Here is a 19,317-nt window from a genome sequence, read left to right as displayed (position 1 = left end):
AGCAGCTAACTGGGATGGCTGAGTTCCCAAAGGCTACTGTACTGAAACAATTTGTTCTCCCTGGAATGAGATGAATATGTCCCTTGACCCTACTGAATCAATTTACAGAGAACATTTGAATGATATGTTCGCCTTAGTACTCACAGTTGTGACTCATGTCTTAAAATTCATACCTTAAAATGACCAGGCATATGATAGCACAGGTTGTTAAGTAGTCACCCAAGTTGGGGGAAAAAAGACCTGGTTCCAAATTCTGGCTTAGCCATTTAGTGAAAATACCAACCAGGACTTTGTGACCTTATAAACCCAAAAAAGCTTAAGTAGTCAGTTATGTCTAGAATTTGCTTTACCCCAAAAGAGGGCTCAAGGAAAACCTTACCACTACTTTCAACTTCCAATTTTACATAAAGAAGTTCTTGGGTTAACTTTCTTTTAACCTTTTCCTCTTGACCATTCAATAGCATCACACTGTGGTCCTCTTTCATCTCTCAGACAGACTCCAAGAACCACGGAGCTGGAGGATGGCTTGTACAGGTCACATACAATTCTCCAGATGACAAGCTGAGGCAAGAAATTGAAAAAAGGTGACAGGTAGAGAAACAAGGGAAGACAAAGAATAATCTAATGATAGATGTCATATTTATTCATCTTTTACCAACAGAAACTTGAAAGTGAGCAAAATGCAGAATAGATTCTTCTCCTTTTTCAATCTCAAAATTAATAGAAACTGGAGAAGAAACTCAATGGTGAATGGGTGAGCAGGTGCAACTGAACTGATGTTTAGGTGTGAGTCGATGTTTCCTGGGTTTAAGCAACTTTAAGAGAGTTCAGTAGGCCACAAAGACTCACTAATGTGATGTTACCCAAATTATGAACTTCATGCATACTGCCTTTTTACATAAGAGAAAAGTATTTTAAACCATACCATATGACCCAGCTATCCCACTACTGGGTATTTATCCAAAGAACTTGAAATCAACAGTTCAAAGAGATTTATGCACTCCTATGTTCACTGCAGCATTATTCACAATAGCTAAGATGTGGAAGCAACCCAAGTGCCCATCAACTGATGAAAGGATAAAGAAGATGTGGTGTATATGCATATACATACACACACACACACACACACGAATACTACTCAGGGGCCAGTCCAGTGGCTGAATAGTTAAGTTCAGGCACTCCACTTTGGTGGCCCAGGGTTTCAGCAATTCAGATCCTGGGTGTGGACGTAGCACTGCTCATCAAGCCATGCTGAGGTGGCGTCCCACATAGCAGAGCCAGAAGGATCTACAACTAGAACAAATAACTACGTACTGCGGGGCTTTGGAGAGAAGAGAAAAAAAAAATTGGCAACAGATGTTAGTTCAGGTGTCAATCTTTAAAAAAAAAAGACTACTACTCAGCTATAAAAAAAAAAGACAAACTCAGGGGCCCGCCCAGTGGTGCAGCGCTTAGCTGCGCATGTTCCGCTTTGGCGGCCCAGAGTTCGTAGGTTTGGATCCCAGGTGCGGACATGGCACTGCTTGGCACACCATGCTGTGGTAGGCATCCCACATAGAAAGTAGAGGAAGATGGGCACAGATGTTAGCTCAGGGCCAGTCTTCCTCAGCAAAAAGAGGAGGATTGGCAGGAGTTAGCTCAAGGCTAATCTTCCTCAAAAAAAGACAAAATCGTTCCATTTACAACAACATGGGTGGACCTTGAGGGTATTATGTTAAGGGAAATAAGCCAGGCAGAGAAAGACAAACACCATAAGATTTCACTCATACATGGAAGATAAACAAACACATGGACAAAGAGAACAGACAGTGGTTACCAGAGGGGAAGGGGATTGAGGGGTGGGCGAAAGGGGTAAAGGCACACATATATATGGTGACTGACAAATAATAATGTAGAACTGAAATTTCACAACGTTATAAATTATTATGACCTCAATTAAAAAAAATGTGGAAAGGTGAGATGGATATTTAAAGCGCCATTGACTCCTAGAGTTAAATGTCCTCTACTATTTAATTTCAGCTTAGGCATCCAGCAAAACAATAATAATTTGAGATATTTATTATTTAATTTGGTAAATAAATATCACATAAAAGGAATATTATTTTTTACATACCAGGCACTGTGCTCAGAACTATTTTTGCATATTGCTATTTAACCTGAAAGCATCTGATAAACTAGAAACGTTTCGATTCCTACAGTGAGGTAGGTGCTTTTTCACCTCCATCTTCAAATGAGAAGACTGAGGCTTAAAAAGATTAAATAACTTTCTCAAGGTCACAAAGTTACTAAGTAGCTTAGCCAGAATTTGAAACCAGATCTCTTTTCTCAACTTGGGTAATTACTTAACAACTATACTATCACACTTTAGAACATATCAGCTAATACTCCTGGCATAAGGTTTCCTGGTTCGTGTTGATCCTGGAAAGCAAAGCAACTTGAAAAAACAACTTTGTTTTAAGAATGTTCTTTTGAAATAAAAGTCATTTTGTGTACTGATAACACTAACATTGGTTATTTTTCAGGCTATAGTAATAATTATTACCCTATGAATGCCATATACAAATGCTCCCCCAGGATGTGGGGGTTTTGCCTATCTTAATACACCTGTCTCAACAACCTAAAATCACCAGAGAGAAGGATGATAGTCCTTTGGTGAAAAGAGACTTACCTGGTAGGCTCTGAGTGCATCTCGGTGAGAGGAGGGACCTCTACAGAGACTGAGACATTGGTGGTGGCCATCCTAGTACAGGCATGTTGACATAGATCCTGGCAGACGCCATTGAAGTTTTTCCCCTGGTTTGTTAGCCCTGGGGTCTGCCACACCCACTAGAGTGCAGATTTAATACAGTTCAGCCAGGGCAGGCAGCCCACCTTAGGGACCAGCCCCACCCAAAAACAAGCCCTTAGGCTACTTGTTGGCCTGCATAGACTGAGTGCCTTGATTCTCTACAGGTAGGTGAGTGTGTCCGCCTCTATGGGGCTCCCCAAACCAGATTTACAAACAGCTGGCCACAGAGGGAAAGACTAGACTCCCTGGGTCCCTGCAGTAAGAGCAACCCTGCCACAGCAGAAGGACACAAATGGCTCACAAAGGGGTCATTCTTGGATCATTTGGACTGGTGACGAGAGGGAAGCACACTGCTGGGCCTCAAAAGGTATCTCATACATAAAGCCTGATCTTCTCCAAGATCAGGAGACATAGCCAACTTACCTAATACATAGTTATAAGCACAGAGAAAGCAGCATAATGAGGAGACAAAGGAATACATTCCAAGCAAGGGAACAGGAGAAAACCCCAGAAAAAGAACTAAATGAAACAGAAATAAGCAATCTACCTGACAAAGAGTTCAAACAAACACTCTTTTTTTGTTTTTTTGAGGACGATTAGCCCTGAGCTAACTGCTGCCAATCCTCCTTTTTGCTGAGGAAGACTGGCCCTGAGCTAACATCGTGCCCGTCTTCCTCTACTTTATATGTGGGACGCTTACCACAGCATGGCGTGCCAAGTGGTGCCATGTCTGCACCCAGGATCCGAAACAGTGAACCCCAGGCCACCAAAGTGGAACGTGCACACAACTGCTGCGCCACCGGGCCAGATCCCAAACAAAAACTCCTAAGGATGCTGACTGATGTTGTGAGACGACTGTATGAATACAGTGAGATTGTCAACAAAGAATTGGAAAATATAAAAAAGAACCAATCAGACATGAAGAATTCAATACTGGAAATGTAAAATTCACTAAAGGGACTCAATAGCAGAGTGGATGATACAGAAGAACAAATCAGTGAGCTAGATAAAGGACTAAAGGAAATCACCCAAGCTGAACAGATAAAAGAAAAAAGAATTAAAAACAATGAGAACAGTCTAAGGCAAATCTGGGACAATATCAAGCACACTAACATTCGTATTATAGGCGTCCCTGAAGGAGAAGAGGGAGACAAAGGGGCAGAGAAACTATTTGAAGAAATACTAGCTGAAAACTTTCCTAACCTAAGTAAGGAAGGGAACATACATCCAAGTACAGGAAGCACAGAGGGCTCCGGAGAGGATAAGCCCAAAGAAGCCCACACCAAGACACATTGTAATTAAAATGTCCAAAATTAAAGATAAAGAGAGAATCCTAAAAGTGGCAAGAGAAAGGCAACAAGTGACATACAAAGGAAAGCCCATAAGGCTAGAAGCAGACTTCTCAGCTGAAACCCTACAGGCTAGAAAAGAATGGCACGACATATTTAAAGTGCTGAAAGGAAAAAACCTAGAGCCAAGAATATTCATTCCAGCAAGGATATCATTCAGAATGCAAGGCGAGATAAAGAGCTTCCCAGACAAGCAAAAATTAAAGGAGTTTATCACCAAAAAACAAGTTCTACAAGAAATGCTGAAGGGACTTATTCAAGTGGCAAAGAGATGATCACAAAGAGGGATAAGAAAATTATCAAAAAAACAGAAAAAAACAAAAAACCAGGCAATAAAATCACTGATAAAGATAAAAATATAGTAGAGGTAGCAGATCAATCACCTATGAAGATAATATGAAGGTTAAAAGACAAAAGTCTAAAATTACCTATTCCAATGATAAGAGGGTAATGGATAGACACACACAAAAGCAGAGGTTTTAGAAAGAGGTGAAGCTAAAGAGACTATCAACTCAATATAGATTGCTATACACATAGAATATTATATAGGAGCCTCATGGTAAACACAAACCAGAAACCTATAATAAGTAAACAAATAAGTAAGAGGAAAGAAATCAAACATATTACTATAGAAAGCCATCAAATCACAAGAGAAGAGAGCAACAGAAAAAGAAAGGAACAGAGAAGGAACTACTAAAACACCCAGAAAAAGAAAGTAACAAAATGACAATAAATACATATTTATCAATAGCTACTTTAAATGTCAATGGACTAAATGCTCCAATCAAAAGGCACAGGGCAACCAAATGGAGAAAAAAACAAGACTCATATATATGCTGCATACAAGAGACACACTTCAGACCTAAAGACACTCACAAACTGAAAGTGAAAGGATGGAAAAAGACACTCCATGCAAATGGCAAAGAAAAGAAACCAGAGGTAGCAATACTTATATCAGACAAAACACACTTTAAAACAACACTGTAACAAGAGACAAAGACGGGCACCACATAATGATAAAGGGAACAATCCAACAAGAAGATACAACACTTGTAAATATCTATGCCCCCAACATAGGAGCACCTAAATATATAAAGCAACTATAACAGACATAAAAGGAGAAATAGACAGTAACACAATTAATAATAGGGGACTTCAACACTCCACTTACACCAAACAGAAGATCAATAAGGAAACACTGGCCTTAAACGACACATTTGACCAGACGGACTAAGATATATATAGAACAGTCCATCCAAAACCCACAAAATATACATTCTTTTCAAATGCACATGGAACATTCTCCAAGACTGATCACATAGTAAGCCACAAAACAAGTCTCAATAAATTTAAGAAGATCAAAATAATACCATGCATCTTTTCTGAACACAAAGGTATAAAACTAGAAATCAACTACAGGAAGAAAACCAGAAAAGCCACAAAAATGTGGAGATTAAACAAAATGCTACTGAACAATGACTGGGTCAATGACGAAATCAAAGGAGAAATCAAAAAATACCTGGAGACAAATGAAAATGAAAATACAACACGGGATCTATGGGATATAGCAAAAGTGGTTCTAAGAGGGAAGTTTATAGCAATTCAGGCCTTCGACAAAAAAGAAAAATCCCAAATAACCACTGTAACGGCACATCTAAAGGAACTAGAAGAAGAAGAACAAAGAAAGCCTAAAATCAGTAGAAGGAAGGAAATAATAAAAATCAGAGCAGAAATAAATGAAATAGAGACTTAAAAAACCATAGAAAAAATTAATGAAACCAAGAGGTGGTTCTTTGAAAAGATAAACAAAATTGACAAACTCTTAGTTAGACTCATCAAGAAAAAAGAAAGAGAAGGCTCAAATAAATAAAATCAGAAATGAAAGAGGAGAGATTACAACAGACACTTCAGAAATAGAAAACATATAAGAGAATACCATGAAAAGTTATACACCAACAAAATGGATAATCTAGAAGAAATAGATAAATTCTTAGAATCATACAACCTTCCAAAACTAGACCAAGAAGAAGTAGAGAATGTGAATAGATCAATCACCAGTAAGGAGACTGAAACAGCAATCAAAAACCTCCCAAAAAATAAAAGTCCAGGGGCTGGCCCCGTGGCTGAGTGGCTGAGTTCGCGCGCCCCGCTGCAGGCGGCCCAGTGTTTCGTTGGTTCGAATCCTGGGTGGGGACATGGCACTGCTCATCAAGCCACGCTGAGGCAGCGTCCCACATGCCACAACTAGAAGGACCCACAACGAAGAATATACAACTATGTATTGGGGGGCTCTGGGGAGAAAAAGGAAAAAAAAATAAAATCTTAAAAAAATAAAAAAAATAAAAAACAAAAATAAAAGTCCAGGACCAGATGGATTCCCTGGTAAACTCTACCAAACATTCAAAGAAGACAATACCTATCCTTCTCAAAGTCTTCCAAAAAATTGAAGAGGAGGGGAGGCTTCCTAACTCCTTCTACGAAGCCAACATCATCCTGATACCAAAACCAGGCAAGGACAACACAAAAAAAGAAAATTACAGGCCAACATCACTGATGAACATCGATGCAAAAATCCTGAACAAAATACTAGCAAATCGAATACAACAATACATTAAAAAGATCATACATCATGATCAAGTGGGTTTCATTCCAGGGATGAAGGGATGGTTCAACATCCACAAATCTACCAACGTGACACATGACATTAACAAAATGAAGAATAAAAATCACATGATCATCTCAATAGATGCAGAGAAGGCATTTGACAAGATACAGCATCCATTTATGATAAAAACTCCAAATAAAATGGGTATAGAAGGAAAATACCTCAACATAATAAAGGCCATATGTGACAAACCCACAAATTATCATTCTCAATGGAGGAAAACTGAAAGCTATCTAAGAACAGGAACCAGACAAGGATACCCACTTTCACCACTCTTATTTAACATAATATTGGAAGTCCTACCCAGAGCAATCAGGCAAGAAAAAGAAATAAAAGGGATCTACACTGAAAAAGAAGAAGTGAAACTGTCACTCTTTGCAGATGACATGATTTTATATATAGAAAACCCTACAGAATCCACTAAAAAACTTTTAGAAATAATAAATGAATATAGTCAAGTCACAGGATACAAAATCAACATACAAAAATCAGTTGCGTTTCTGTACACTAACAATGAAGTAGCAGAAAGAGAAATTAAGGATATCATCCCATTTACAATTACAACAAAAAGAATAAAATACCTAGGAATAAACTTAATTAACCAAAGAGGTGAAAGATCTGTACACCAAAAACTATAAAACATTGTTGAAAGAAATCGAAGAAGACACAAAGAAATGGAAAGATATTCCGTGCTCCTGGATTGGAGGAATTAACATAGCTAAAACATCCATACTTCCTAAAGCAGTCTATAGATTCAATGCAATCCCTACCAAAGTTCCAACAACAATTTTCACAGAAATAGAAAAGAGAATCCTAAAATTTATATGAAACAACAAAAGACCGAATAGCCAAAGGATTCCTGAGAAAAAAGAACAAAGCTGGAGGTATCATACTCCCTGATTTCAAAATATACTACAAAGCCCTAGTAACCAAAACAGCATGGGACTGGCACAGAAACAGACACACAGATCAATGGAACAGAATCGAGAGCCCAGAAATAAACCCACACATTTTGGACAGCAAATTTTCAACACAGGAGCCAAGAGCATACGATGGAGAAAGGAGAGTCACTTCAATAAACAGTGTTGGGAAAACTGGACAGCCACATGCAAAAGAATGAAAGTAGACCATTATCTTACACCATACACAAAAATCAACTCAAAATGTATTAAAGACTTGAATGTAATACCCAACACCATGAAACTTCTAGAAGAAAACATAGGCAGTACGCTCTTTGACATCGGTCTTAGCAGCATACTTTCAAGTACCATGTCTGACCGGGCAAGGGAAACAAAAGAAAAAATGAACAAATGGGACTACATCAAACTAAAAAGCTTCTGCACAGCAAAGGAAACCATCAACAAAACAAAAAGACAACCTAACAATTGGGAAAAGATTTGCAAACCATATATCAGATAAGGGGTTAATATCCAAAATATACAAAGAATTCATACGTCTCAACAACAAAAAACCAACAATTTAAAAATGGGCAAAAGATCTGAACAGAGATTTCTCTAAAGAAGATATACGGATGGCCAACAGGCACACGAAAAGATGTTCAACATTATTAGCTATCAGCGAAATGCAAATCAAAATTACAATGAGATATCCAGTCAGAATGGCGATAATTAACAAGACAGGAAACAACAAATGTTGGAGAGGCTGTGGAGAGATGGGAACCCTTGTACACTGCTGGTGGCAGTGCAAACTGGTGCAGCCACTATGGAAAGCAGTTTGGAGTATCCTCAGAAAATTAAGAATAGATCTACCATATGATCCAGCTATCCCACTGCTGGGTATTTATCCAAAGAACTTGAAAACACAAATGCATAGATACATGCACCCCTGTGTTCACTGTAGCATTATACACAATAGCCAAAACTTGGAAGCAACCTACGTGCCCATCAAGGGACGAATGGATAAAGAAGATGTGGTATACATACAAAACACAATATTACTCAGCCATAAGAAACGATGAAATCCAGCCATTTGTGACAAAATGGATGGAACTTGAGGGTATTAAGCTAAGTGAAATAAGTCAGAGAGAGAAAGTCAAATACCATATGATTTCACTCACAAGTAGAAGATAAAAACAATGACAAACACATAGCAACAGAGATTGGATTGGTGGTTACCATAGGGGAAGGGGGGAGAGCGGAGGAAGAAAGGAGTGATTAGGCACATGTGTGTGATGATGGATTATAATTAGTTTTTGGGTGGTGAACATGATGTAATCTACATAGAATTCGAAATACATTATAATGTACCCCTGAAAGTTACATAATGTTATAATCCAATGTTACTGCAACAAAAAATAATTTTAAAAAAAGAAATAACTCAAGGATTCCTGTCCAAATCATACGCAAAATGGTATCAATATAGGCCAAGAAAAAAAAAGCCTGTATCCATGGTTTATCATCGAATGAACCAACACAAAGGGATAGAAAGTGGTTGGATAAAGAGACACTATCCCCTTGTTCCTTTTGCCAGAGGAGAGGAAATATTAGCATCAGAAACTTGTAGAATAGAATGATATGACACATAGATATGACAAAGAAGCTACCATTGGCAGAGGGAGGGTAATATGCAGTACCATATGGGACCCTACTATGAGAAAGACGAGAGAGGGTAATGCATTGGTGGGCAAAATATTCAAGTTTTTGCTAACTTCTGGTCCAGAAGTTCTTCTTTCCTCCTTTCAGATATTTGTTCCCTTATGAAAAACAGCCATTCTTTCGTCTCCTCCTCCTCCATCACTCATGTTGGCTGTTTCTAGCTACTACATTGAAAACTCTCCCTGTTTCTGCCTCTCACGTCATTCATGTGCTATTTGTATCTCTGTCTTCACATTATCCATATAGTGATTAGAAGAACAACTAGGTAGGACAAGTAGACAAAGGCAGTAGTTCCTAAAGTTCTACGCTTAAACCACTAGGATTTTTAGGTGGTGTAGATATGACAACAAATTACACCTAATTGCATTACTTAGAAAGCTGTTCTTTCTCCAATTCCATTTCAACCCTCCTAATTATGTCAAGGACAAAGCCTCATTTGGGTGCTAGTCTGACACGTAAAACACGCTAAAGTCTATTTTTAACACTGAGAGAATCTCTCCAGCTCAATACCTTAGGGAGAAGTAGGCCACAGTATACAGTGAGATGTTTTCATTAGGGGTCAGCAAATTATGGTCCATGGCCAAACCTGGCCTGCTGATGATTTTTGTAGAGCCCATGAGCTAAGAACGGATTTTATATTTTTAAATGCTTGGGGGGGAAATCAAAAGAAGAGTAATGTTTCGTGACATGAAAAAATAACATGAAAATCAAATTTCCGTGTCCATAAATAAAGTTTTATTGGGATACAGCCATGCCCATTCATTTGCATATTGTTTCTTGCTGATTTGGGGTTACAACGGAGGAGGCGAGTAGTTGCAACATAAACCATATGGCCTGTGAAGCCGAAAATATTTACTACCTGGCCCTTTACAGAAAAAGTCTGCCAACTCCTGCGTATACCATCGTTCTTCCTTCTTAGTATTTATTTTCAGTTACCATCAAGCTCTGGCAACTGACAGTACATTTTCTTTTAAGGGATAATGTAAAATCTCCTTTTTAAATAGACTGATTTATATTCTAACAAGCAAGGGGACTTAAGGGGAAATAGAACCAAATAAAATATACGTGGTATTTAGATCAAAATCAGGAGAAACATAAGCAAAATTATGAAGAATGCCTGAGAACAGCAAAGTTCGAAAAATAATAAACCAAGAAGATGGGTGCAGGCAGGGAGCGGTTGGAATATAAAACTAAAGACTACATAAATGAGACATCCAGATGTAGTAATCTGTCTTCTAAGGTCAGACTGGAGTCTGAAATGTGGACCCCTAGTGGACAGGTCAGGCAGGCTACCCAAAAACATCAGAGTGGCCAGCCTGATCACGGGGAGCAGCAGGTTCTTATCTTACATCCAAAAGACCCAGAGGCGCTGGCCAAGATTTCCTAGTCTGACAGTTGGTGAGACAGTCAGTCCAAAACAACCAAAGCTGTGTAAGTTGGGTAAAACAATAGCAAAAGGCCAAGGGGCTCAGCACGAGTCTAGGCCAAACACTTAACAGCAAACATTACTTTGCACTGATAAGGTATCCAGTATGACTTGAGTTCCCTTAGCTTTCTCCACTCTGATGGAAATGTTTCCAAAATGCATTGAGCATGAAAGACTTTCTGTATCTTCAAGTAGGCTCACATTACCATCGACAACACTTTACACTCTTCATTACTTGCCATGCACAATGTTTACTCTTTAACAATGGCGTTTCCTCAACAGTTTGACTATATTCTTTTCAGAAAGTTCTTTTTGTAAAACACTCACATTATCGTCTTTGCCTCTCCCTACTCTTACTGAATATGGATCTCTTCTGTGGCCCTTCAACTAAACATTTTTCCCCCAAGACAGAACTGTTTTTGGGTGGTTCCTCTAGAGTCATAGAGACTATCATAGCAGTGTTAAAATTTATCATCTTTTTCTTTCCACATGATGAATGTTTTAAAACATGCTAGTAAAACCCAAAACTTACCTTATCCGAAAAAAAAAGACTTGAAATGCTGAATTTTACATTTTGGAAATAAGACTAGTACAACTTAATATCATTTTTTCCACATCTGCACAGTATTGTAACTGGTCATCGTCTCAGGTGAATTACAATTAGTTTCATCTGCTATGGACTCAGAAGGTTGAGACAAGAGGTTCTCAATTTTTTTTAACCACAATGAACTACTTCTATTAAATTCCAAGCAGTCTCATCAACACAGACACTAAGTTTCAGAAGATTCTACCAACTAATACTTATTCATTAAGTATTAATTAATTCACACAGAATATCTACCAAATTGCCAATCAGAGCTCACAGACTGAAATACTTATGGCTAAAAGCCAAGAAACTTGACACTTGGGTTAACCCCAGAAGCCTTATATCATTCAAATGACTGAATTAACTTTAGGCCTTTTGAAACATACAAAACAGCTCAATGAAGTGTACATTTGAAGCTGGGTCCACAGAACATTTGAAGCTGTGTCTGCAGCATCCTTTCCCCCAAACCCCTCCCAATAGGACCAACTGACAGTTAGGGAGTTCTATGGGGTCCTGGGGAAGCTGACTCCACCCCAGCTCCAGAGATGGAAAAATATCACCCAGGATATGCCGATTAACATATCCACCTCCCTGGCCATCAAGAGGGTAGAATGTGCTGAAAACCAGTTCAATTAGAGTTTCAAGAATTTTTCTAGAAATCTAAAGATTCCCTTTTCTTCTCTTCTGCTCGGCATGTACAAGGAAATCTATACCTCAGCAGTTGCTTACGACAGCAACGAGGGCCAGTCTAAAGACAAGCCAACATGGTGGAAAACAGAGCAGAGACAGAGCTGGATTAAGGCTCTCCGGCAGTCTACCTACTAAGGACTTGCCAGGGACACTGTTTACGCCTGTCTGAACTGGACTTTCGGTTGCTTACAACCAAATTCACCCTAACTTAAATACTGAAAAACTCTATGATTAGATTTCCAAAAGCCCTGGAATTCTGGGACCTCAGGCATTGGGAACCACTGTTCTGGTGACAAATAGATTTTATACATTTAGATGAGGGTATCAGAACGTGTAAAATAACAATAAGCGTGCATTTCAAGCTTGGTGAATATTTTTCAGACCTTTTGTATCCCCAGGTCAGGCATGTCACTGTGAAAACTGTGAAAGATAACAACACCAGGAAATAGCCTGATGTTCCTCATCTAATTATAAGATAGCCATGCTGGCTGACATTATTATGGTAAAGTGACATGAGGAGAGGAGCCAGCTCCAGGTGGCTGACTAACCACAAATGCTTTCAGCTAGCTCTGAATCAAAAGGCAACACTTAACCATTTCATTAACATCCTTAATTTCCAGGGGAGGGGAGAGAATTCTTTATCACAGAAGACCTGCTTTAAGAATGGCACACGAAGCGGTAAACTTTACAAGGAAGATTAAATGACCAAAGGAACAAATAAAACGCTATTAAATATTCCCATAAACTAGGTGTTTGTAAAGCTGAGATTCTGGTTTTCTGCCCCAGGATTTAGAGGAGACAGATGGTTGGCCTAGTGTAAGAAAGTATCAGTGAGAAAACCCTAGTAGTTATGGCCTGCACTTTGAACTCCTCTATGCAACTCAAGACACAACCTATTCGGTTGATTAAAGGGGAGTGGTTGAAAAGAATGGAGTTTGACGGGTAGGGCCAAAATTGGAATAAAACCCTAATATATCTCTCTATGCAAAGTAGTCTCAGTTTTTGCTGCATTTTAAGGAGAGGGAGTGGGAGGAGAAAGGAAATGGTGTCTATGCATGTGTATAGGTAAAAAGACGATCATTTTACCAGTCAGCAGTTGCTTCTTGACATGCTGCTTGAAATGTGGAAGACGAGGCCCCCAGGAAGCCGGCCTGGAAGGAGATGGTGAACAGAAAGAGAAAACTAAATTGCTGTTTTTAAGAAATATGAGTAGGTAACAGAAAGCAGAGAAATGAGAAGTGAGAAGAAAGATGAAAGAAGAGAGAAGAAAGGACAAGTTAGGCCATTTGGAGGTCATGATCTATGGGAAAAAGCTATCAAAAGACAGAGCAGGCAGATATATATTTCATGAACAAGGCTGTCAAACATTTGCTTCTGAATTTTTCTGAGGCAAACCTCCTCAAACTCCCCAAACTTCAACGCCCTATGTGAGTTGTGTGGAAGGAAATCATGGAGAGGAGCTAATTTCCAGCTCTGAGAGGGAAAAAGAGAATCTCAATGACAAGAGAGAATATCTGGAGTTCCTTAACCAAAATCAATCATGAAAATGAACCCTCCAGGAAGTCTCATTGGAATTCCCATGGGGAATAAAAGAAAGGCTCAAGCCAATTTTATTAGAATCTCAAAAGTCAGGGTGACCTCAGTTGATAAATGACTTCTCAAACCATTATGACAAAGCCCTCAGTAACGTGGCCAACTGGAGACTCCCAGGAGAAACATGAACCATATCCCAAGTTGATACTGGTGTGAAGACCTGCAGAATTTTGTTAAATCTATTTTCTTAAAATGAATATCACCATCTGTAAAGGGCTCACATGAATTTCACAGTACTGGCAGTATGAGTAGCCGGTGGCATTGAAGCTTTTTTAAGGTGTTCCAAACCATTCCAACCCTTCAGTAAACGTCCATGTAAGAAATCAAGAAGTAGAAGCTTAAGTTTACTAACATGGGAGGCAATTGCTGTCAGGGTGACATTTTATAGAACCCTGAAAGGAAATCACTTAGCGGCATCTTGAAAAGAAAAAGGGCACTATCTCATTCTCCAATCAGTAACACAAAACAAACGTTAGCAATAACACGGCATTTTTTCGGCAGTTGGAAAAAAAAAATTAAAGACCTGGAAGTCTGAATTGTTAACCTTATTAGTAATTAAGAAGCAGCACAGGGAAAGGAAGTAAAAAAATTCTTAACAGTAATCCTTCATTGGCCAAAGCAATGAAAGCAATAAGCTTCCCATTTGCATTTCAGCAGACAATTAGATTTCCAAAGGAGAAAAATATCACCCCAAATGAAAAGTTAACAGGTTTATTGACCACACTCTTAGCCCATATTTCACAACATAATGGTAATCTTGCTGAATTCTGTAAAATCCTATTATAGATCATTTAGCATTTACTATAGCATTTAAAGCAGCCAGGCTTCTGTGTTGGAATGCATTTTGGGGGTATAAAATTCTGTGTGTTGGTCTGAACCTCACACACTCTAGAAGTAAACTCCATCTTCCTTCTACTGCTCTCAAGATGCAGCACCAGGGAGCAGAATCTTCCCCCGTCAGCTGTTCATAGGAGAGACTGATACCTGGTCTACCCTTCCTGTCTCCACTTGCTGAGGTGGGAAAAGCTCCCAAGGATACTTATGTGTGCTTAAGGGATCGGAGCATACTCATGATACATATACAAATACACACAGTAATACATATGAATGTATATAGGGATACATATATAAATACGCACATGAATATGTATACAAAAATGAATATGCATAGGTATGTGTCTGAAGCATGGCCTACAAATCTGTCATCTTCAATGCGCAGAAAGATTTTTCTTTATCTCATAAGGCTGATTTATTTCCTAGTCTCCTTCTCCAGCCACTCTTTCTTCTTCCCCCACTCACTAAATGTACTCTCTTGCTCTCCACACTCACTTCCTTAGCTTCAAATCCACATCTCCAGCCCAACTACCTTCCCAATCTCATGTTCAATGTGTGTTTCATCATCTTCCAGAAAGATTCTGCCTGAAATTGACAAGTGCACCTAAATCGACATTCAAATCTCAGCTCGTTGCTTCCCAGTCTGCCCCCTCTCCTCTTCTGGGAACACCCACCTGATTCCACTAATCATCTATCACTTTCACGCCAAGTCCAGCCAATGAAACTTCAAGAGTTTTTTGCCCCTCCATTGTCGCCTTTCCAATCCCTTCAACTACCCCACTGAAGACTTTGATTGTGGCTCTTCAGAAACATCACAATTTCCTCTAATTTGGGCTCCTCATTATATTCTATAAAATGATGACAGATGAACTATTCTAGAGCTTGGCTCTGACCAAGAGACTTCTGTGCTCATAAAAACCGTGGCTATGCCCACCGGCTGTGTAATCAGAATCTTCAAAAGGCCGGTCCTTGAGTCACAGAGCCAATTTGAAATCATGGCTCCATCTCACTACTTTGAGCCTGTGGTAAGATCACATATCCTTTCCAAGACTCAATTTCCTCATCTTATAGTAATCTATGGATAATAACAGTACCCCCTTCCTTGGATGCTTATAATAAACCGTAAATCACTATGCTTGGCACCTTGCCCATAGCAAATGTTATCTGCTATTATTAATATTAATTAATATTAATATTACTGGATAAATTCCTTGCTTCTTAACCTGAATTTAAAATCCTCCATAGATGTATGGCAGCTACCTTTGCAACTCATTTTCTCTCTTCCCCTTTATAAAGGCTATGTCCCAGTCAAAGGGACTGATTCACTGTTCTCCTCAAGTACCAAGCTTTTTGGTCTTTGTTGCTTATTCACTCTGTTCCACTGAGCCAGAAAACCATCTATCTTCCCCTAAACCAAACATCTAACATTTGCATCTTCAGCAAGCAGTCAGTTCTCCATGGAGTAAAGAAGTATCTCACTTCTCTTAACACTTTATTCCAAGGACAGCATTTGAATATCAACTTTTGTTTTCTCAAAATTGCCTACAGCAATTTTAAACACAGACTGAGCTATCAGCTGCATAAATGGTGAATGGGGTAGAGGATAGAGGAATAAATGGGGAATGGGGTAGAGGATGGAAGAATAAACAGTGAATGGGGTAGAGGACAGAGGAACAAATGGTGAATGGGGTAGAGGACGGAGGAACAAATGGTGAATGGGGTAGAGGACGGAGGCATCAAATGATCATTTCATGCACACCGTGGGGCATCGTGCATCTCTTTTAACACTAAAGTCAAAATGTTTTAATAACTTTATCATCCTGAACTCCTCTACTACTAGTTAGTAAACATATCAACTTTTCTCAGTTAATTTAATATTGATCTAACTGAAACAATTAGTGATTCTATTTCTAAAATATCTATAATTATATTTCGTTTCTTTTCCCATAATAATTAAGGATTTTAGATGCTCTAATAAGCTACATAAGAACAAGTCTTAGCTGTCGGTGAAACCACTTCACACCAAAATGACTTAATATTGCCTGTAATCTGTCTCTCTGAAATCATATTGTTTACTCCACAGAAATATATAAACTTCTTAATGTGGATATGAACAAATGTATACCAATTCTTAAAAGTGACATACGCATCTGTGATTATTACATATTATAAGCTCCATAACCACACCCATGTCATCTTCAAATGGTATTTATTAAGGACCCATATGTTCACGCTGCACGACGAAAACAAAGCCGCTGTTCAATCCAGCTTCTATTTATTTCAACGTTTAATGCTCTTAAGAGAATGGGTGGTTCTCTGTTATTGAAAAAGTTTGTAACTGTCAAAACAAGAAACTGACTTGGTTGTAGTCAGAGGCATATAATGCCAACACCAAACCAAAGCCAGAACATACAGTAAAAAGAAAAATTCTGTCAATTTTTCCGCCTGAAAGTCTGTTTCTATGCATTGCCTATATATCCAGCCAATTCAAAAGGGATGAAAAGTAAAAATCCTCTGTTGTAATGTAGCCAATACAGCCAGTGGATTTCCTTTTCTAACTTTATTTTTTGAATGTCCTGTAGACTCATCGTAAATCATTTCCAATCTAATTCTCCTGCTTCCCAATTTTAACTGTCGGCCTTATTTAAAGAATTGCCTCTATATTTAACAGATTCCATATCCATTCTGAGAGCTAGTAAGCTAAAAAAGAATGTGTTGTTCTAAAATGCACCATTCAACTGCCTGACTTTTTAAGCAGCTTAAATGTTAAACGTCCCAATTGTCGTACCTAGCAGTGATTTGAAAATGACACAGATGACTTTCCAGTAATAAAGAAAATCACACTTTAGCGCACGTTCGACGGCTCTCCCTTCTAGGTTTCAGGTGAAATGTTTTTATAAATGTGTATTCTCTAAATCCACCCGGAACTTGCACCACTTCTCCAACAACAAAATACATAAGCATTCAACAGAACACAAGTGCAAATTTTCTTTTTATGCGACGTAAGATACACATTGTAACTAACACTGGTATTTTTTTTTATCTGATAGACTATTATGCCTTTTATTAAAATTAAAAATTAAATAAAGTCTCCCAAAGCACAAGGTAACAGTCGACACTTGGTTGTTTTCAAGGGTCCTCCGGGGAGAAAAGGGAAGAAGGAAAAAATGCGGTGGCAGTTACAACAAATTAACAACATATAATAAAAATGCCATAAACATGCGGCATACATAATAAATCTAATCAAGTCTACAAGGCGGGCAGATAAAAATGATTAACTGCCACTATCCTTGAAAGAAAAGAAAAATTTTGTCCCCTGTTATTCATCACAGCTAATGTTCTGACCCTAAATCTAACGTGTAGATCGAATGATCTTTACAGCCACACGCTGTACCAAGTAGAATGTTCTTTTCACTTCCTATTTTATTTTCTGAGAAATCAGGAAAACAAATATGCTACAGACAGTTTTTAATTAAAGGTGTGGCTTTTGGGGACGTTAACAAAGGTTCTTAGAATCTTCATCTCTATCAACAGAAAAAGAAATAACAAAAAAATCCCTCCAGTCTCTATGTATTGATAAGACAAAAATACACAAATACTACCCATCTTGAGGCAACATTCTGTCACTTTTTTATTGGTTGACTGTATTCGTTTCCTAATTCTGATATATTACCAATTCAGCAAGGTGTCCAGCCAAGGAGGAATATACATGCTAAATCTGTAAGGTGTGGATATAAGGTTCACCTAAAGGAAATGTAAGAAAACTGAAGCTTGCCTAAAAGGTAGGCTCTGTGGTGTAACAAAGGCCTGGATAACTTCCACGAGAGGCGCATGAGTTCCCACTGACAACGACTATCACCTTGACAGGTAGCAGACCTCAGACTGCTTTGCTGTTACCATTAAGATTCTCCAGACAGAACCGCTATGACAAGAAGGGTTACCTAAAGTGAGGATTAACACACTGACAGGTAAAAAAATAAAAAATAAAATAAGATTAAAAAAAAAAGCTGAAGAGGTTCAAATGAACAAACTCCTACTTGTTCCTCAAAGGAAAAACAAAGAGCTTTCAGAAGCATCTCCTCTGAGACATGTAATAGAATATGAGTAAATTATAACAATTAAAAACCATTAAAGATAGAATAATTGAGAATACCTGTTTGGGTAACAATGACTTTCTTGAATTCCTCATAACAGAGGGTCTATTTTTAATCACTCTTTTTGCAAAAACTTGCATAATGTAACAATAACTGCAGATTTTTAATTTTTATACATCCACAAGAGCATAAAGTGAAAACCATAAATTATATACTAACTCCAGCTGTTAAATGTTGGCATTTTGTCTTTAAAAAAAAAAAGTTCAAAAGTCTGTTTCCTTAAACCAAGGAAATGTGGGAAAAGGCCATCCTGCCAGTGGAAACCTTCAGCAGCAGAGAGCTCATGCTGCGGTTTCTTGCCGAGGCAAGCAAACTCCACTGAAAGAGAAGTCGCTGCCAACTCAAATACTGTTTGCTTTCACACCCAAGAACAAACTGTGTGCACGGCGAAGGCATTCGAAGGGCTGGGAGCAGCTGGAGAGGACTGAAGAAAGGTAACAGTGGTGTCAGAGCTACTGTAAACTGGTTCTCGCTTTTCTATCAGCAAGTTAGCATCCCAGAAAACAACGCCATGCCTTCTGCTTGGGTCCCAGCAGGCCTAACTCAGGACCTGCTCTAATTCACAACCTTCTTTTTCCAAGCCAACAAAGCCAAGGGACCTTTCAGAAAAAGGAGGG

At 38.6% G+C, this 19,317-nt stretch overlaps 1 protein-coding gene across 9 annotated transcripts in view; it reads right to left on the bottom strand.

Annotated features, from left to right (window-relative positions):
• FOXP1 (forkhead box P1) overlaps window positions 1-19,317 on the bottom strand; it is a 574,868-nt gene that overhangs the window by 381,337 nt on the left and 174,214 nt on the right. The window contains exon 4 of one of the 9 annotated variants that reach the window (XM_046667598.1): window positions 13,206-13,270. The exons of the other annotated variants lie outside the window; for them this stretch is intronic. The gene's annotated coding sequence lies outside the window, so the exon portion shown is untranslated. The remainder of the gene's footprint in view (window positions 1-13,205; window positions 13,271-19,317) is intronic. 9 annotated transcript variants of the gene reach the window in all.

The sequence above is a fragment of the Equus quagga genome, chromosome 1, assembly GCF_021613505.1.
Source record: "Equus quagga isolate Etosha38 chromosome 1, UCLA_HA_Equagga_1.0, whole genome shotgun sequence".
Classification (NCBI taxonomy): Eukaryota; Metazoa; Chordata; class Mammalia; order Perissodactyla; family Equidae; genus Equus; species Equus quagga.
Note: the sequence above shows the minus strand (reverse complement) of the source record. Positions and strands in the feature narration are given on the sequence as shown.